This window comes from Pomacea canaliculata, linkage group LG12, assembly GCF_003073045.1.
Source record: "Pomacea canaliculata isolate SZHN2017 linkage group LG12, ASM307304v1, whole genome shotgun sequence".
Lineage (NCBI taxonomy): Eukaryota > Metazoa > Mollusca > Gastropoda > Architaenioglossa > Ampullariidae > Pomacea > Pomacea canaliculata.
In genome coordinates this window covers 416,136-419,979 of record NC_037601.1, presented here as the reverse complement: position 1 = coordinate 419,979, position 3,844 = coordinate 416,136, and the positions used below count along the sequence as shown (strand labels likewise).

The 3,844-nt window shown below is 49.3% G+C and overlaps 1 protein-coding gene across 1 annotated transcript in view; it reads right to left on the bottom strand.

Annotated features, from left to right (window-relative positions):
- Window positions 1-2,686, bottom strand: part of LOC112576490 (BTB/POZ domain-containing protein kctd15-like) — an 18,579-nt gene extending 15,893 nt beyond the window's left edge. The window contains exon 1 of the mRNA XM_025258958.1: window positions 2,501-2,686. The gene's annotated coding sequence lies outside the window, so the exon portion shown is untranslated. The remainder of the gene's footprint in view (window positions 1-2,500) is intronic.
- Between the last annotated feature and the right edge of the window lie 1,158 nt (window positions 2,687-3,844).

The following is a 3,844-nucleotide window of genomic DNA, read 5'->3' as shown; positions in this document are numbered from 1 at the left end:
GTGGTGTCAGTGTGTGTGAGGGTGTGTGTTGTTTGTGAGGTGTGTGGGTTAGTGTGTGTTGTAGTGTGTGTGTGAGTGTAGGGTGTGTGTTAGTGTGTGTTAGTGTGTTTAGTGTGTGTGTGTGTGAGTGGTGTGTGTGTGTGTGTTGTGTGTGTGTGTTAGTGTGTGTGTGAGGTGTTAGTGTTAGTGGTTGGTGTGTTGTGTTTTTGTGTTGAATTGTGTGTGTGTGTAGTTGTGTTGTGTGTGTGAGTGTGTGTGTGTCTGGTTGTGGTGTGATGTGGTTTGTGTTGTGTGTGTGTGGTTGAGTGTGTGGTGTGTGTTTGTGTGTTTTTAGTGTGTGTGTCCTGTGAGTGTGGTTGTTGTAGTGTGTGTAGTGTGTGTGAGGGTGGTGTGTGTTAGTGTGTAGTGTAGTGAGGTGTGTGTGATGTTGGTTGTGTGTGTGTGTGTGAGGTGTGTGGTGTGTGTGTGTGTTAGTGTGAGGCTGTAGTGTAGGGTGTGTTGAGTGGGTGTGGGCTGTGGTGTGAGTTGTAGGTGTGTGTGAGTGTTGTGTGTGTTAGTGTGTGTGTGTGATGTGTGTGTGTGAGGTGGTGTGTGTGTGTGTGATGTGTGAGTGTGTGTGTTGTGTGTGTGTTAGTGGTGTGTGTGTGTGTGTTAGTGTGTTGGTGTGTGGTGTGTGAGTGTGTGTTGTGTTAGTGTGTTGTGTGTGTGTGTGTTGTAGTGTGTGTGAGGGGGTTGTGTGTGTTAGTGTGATGTGTGTGTGTTGTGTGTGTTGTGTAGTGTGTGTGTTGTGTGTGTGTGTGTGAGTGTGGTGTGTGTGTGTTAGTGTGTGTGTGTGTGAGGGTGTGTTGTGTGTGAGTATGTGTGTGTGTGTGTGTTAGTGTGTGTGTTAGTGTGTGTGTGTGTGTTAGTGTGAGTGTGTGTGTGTGTGTGTGTGTTATTGTGTGTGTGTGTGTGTGTGTGTGTTGTGTGTGTGAGTGTGTGGTGTGTGTTGTGTGTGAGGGTGTGTGTGTGTGGTGTGGTGTGTGTTGTGTGTGTAGTGTGTGTGTGAGGTTGTGTGTTGTGTGTGTTAGTGTGTGTGTGAGTGTGTGTGTGTGTGTTAGTGTGGTGTGTTGTGTGTGTGTTAGGGGTGTGTGTGTGTGTGTGTTAGTGTTGAGTGTGCTTGTAGTGTGTGTGAGGGTGTGTGTGTTAGTGTGTGTTAGTGTGTGTGAGGTGTGTGTGTGTGGTGTGTGTGTGTCGTGTGTTAGGTGTGTGTGTGAGTTAGTGTGTGTGTGTTAGTGTGTGTGTGTGAGGGTGTGTGTGAGGGCGTGTGTGTGTGTGTGTGAGGGGTGTGTGTGTGTGTGTGTGTGTGTGTGTGTGTGTGTCGTGTGTGTGTGTGTGTGAGTGGTGTGTGTGTGTGGTGTGTGTGTGTGTTAGTGTGTGTGTGTGAGGGTGTGTGTGTGTGTGTGTGTGTGGTGTGTGTGTGATGTGTTAGTGTGTGTGTGTGAGTGTGTGTGTGTGTGTGTTAGTTGTGTGTGTTCAGTTGTGTGTGTGTGTGTGTGTGTGTCAGTGTGTGAGTGTGGTGTGTGTGTGAGTGTGTAGTGTGTGTGTTTAGTGTGTGTGTGTGTGTGTGTGTAGTGTGTGTGGTGTGTTGTGTGTGTGTGTGGCTGTGTGTTCTGGTGTGTGTGTGTGTGTGTCAGTGTGTGTGTGTTGTGTGTGTGTGTGAGGGTGTGTGTGTGAGGGTGTGTGTGTGTGTGTGTGAGTGTGTGTGTTAGTGTGTGGTGTCAGGTGTGTGTGTGTGTCAGTGTGTGTGTGTGTGTGTGTGTCAGTGTGTGTGTAGTGTCGTGTGTGTGTGTCAGTGTGTGTGTCAGTGGTGTGTGTGTGTAGTCAGTGTGTGTTAGTGTGTGTGTGTGTGTGTGTCAGTGTGTAGGGTTGTGTGTTGTAGTGTGTGTGCTGTGTGTGTGTGTTAGTGTGTATGTCAGTGTGTATGTTAGTGTGTATGTCAGTGTGTGTGTCAGTGTGTGTGTGTGTGTATGTCAGTGTATGTGTCTGTGTGTGTGTGTGTGTCAGTGTGTGTGTTAGTGTGTTAGAGAAGTAAGAGCAGCCAAGTGTGACAAACATTGAGGGGATCAAACCGTTACTGTTGGACTGTAGGGTGACACCACCGCTGTGGCCGCGGCTCACTCACGCTCTGCAGGGGCCAGCACTCACTCACTCACAGTCGCCACTCACTGCAGCCACTGCACACAGACTGACATCTAGCAGCTCTTGACTCGCACACACACACAGACACACAGACATACTGACTGACAGCTCTTGACTCGCACACACAGACACACGCACACACAGTCTCCCTGTGTCAACCCAGTTGGTGTTCAACTTGTAGAAGTTGACGACTGTCACCCAGGCAACACATTTTCAGGGTTAGCCGAGTGGAGTGGAGGAGGTGTGAGTGGAGTGGAGGAGGTGTGAGTGGAGTGGAGGAGGTGTGAGTGGAGTGGAGGAGGTGTGACCGAGTGTTTACCTGTGCAAGGGAGACAATGCTGCAGGTAGTTATCAAAAGCTTCAAAGGGCCGACAGTGTTGCCGCTCGTACTGTCCGTGGTGTGTGGCAGGCGGCCTCAGACCACACCACACCCGTCCTCCGCCACCTCCACTGGCTGTCAGTCCCCCACTCTCATTGATGACAGGATGGTCACCCCGTGCTACCCTGGAGGTCACCACCCTGTCCCTGTAGCAAGACAGACCGTTGAGCAAGACTCGATGTTGAAGTGAGGCATGCGAAGAGAAAGTACTGAACCTTACAAGAAATAAAATACTACAAAGTTACATTTAACAGTTGAGAAACAAATGAAACTTTTAGGTTCAAATTATTATAGCTTGCAAGTGATGTGGATAGTGGACTATTTTTGTTTGATATCACTGCGCGAGTGGGTGTTTGATCGTCTGCTAAACAGTAGCTACACGTCAAATTTAAATAAAAATAACATGAAAAAAGCTAGACAATGTGTGCATCAAGCTTTATTATTGGTTTTGATAAAAATAATACAGCGATAATGTCTGCTAATCCATTCAGCAACACTAGACGATCCATACATGAGCACACCTCGCTTCAACGGCGAGTCTCGCTCAACGGTCTGTCTTGCTAACCCAGCATTTACCTGTAGGAGCTCCTGACACCTGGCCACCCGAGTCGGTGTCCGTGGTGTGAATGTCTTGTCCTCCTGTCTGTGGTGTGAATGTCTTGTCCTCCTGTCCGTGGTGTGATTGTCTTGTCTTCCTGTCCGTGGTGTGATTGTCTTGTCCTCCTGTCTGTGGTGTGATTGTCTTGTCCTCCTGTCCGTGGTGTGATTGTCTTGTCCTCCTGTCTGTGGTGTGAATGTCTTGTCCTCCTGTCCGTGGTGTGATTGTCTTGTCCTCCTGTCCGTGGTGTGATTGTCTTGTCCTCCTGTCTGTTGTGTGAATGTCTTGTCCTCCTGTCCGTGGTGTGATTGTCTTGTCCTCCTGTCTGTGGTGTGATTGTCTTGTCCTCCTGTCCGTGGTGTGATTGTCTTGTCCTCCTGTCTGTGGTGTGATTGTCTTGTCCTCCTGTCTGTGGTGTGAATGTCTTGTCCTCCTGCCTGTGCCAGCATCGCATGGCAACAAGTCGCCAGACCTTTCTTCTCCTCGCGTCCAACTGTTTGGAATTTCTCACCTTTCTCTTCCAACTGTGTTCCGAGCGTTCAAATCCCGCCCCAGGATCCATCTCCTCCACAAATCTCTGGCGTGATCAGGTGCTGTTCCCCTCACTCCTCAGTTCGTCATCTTCATCCACACTCAGGCTTCACCTTTGCCGTGGTGCCGTCCGTTAGCTGACTCCTGCGTCTCTG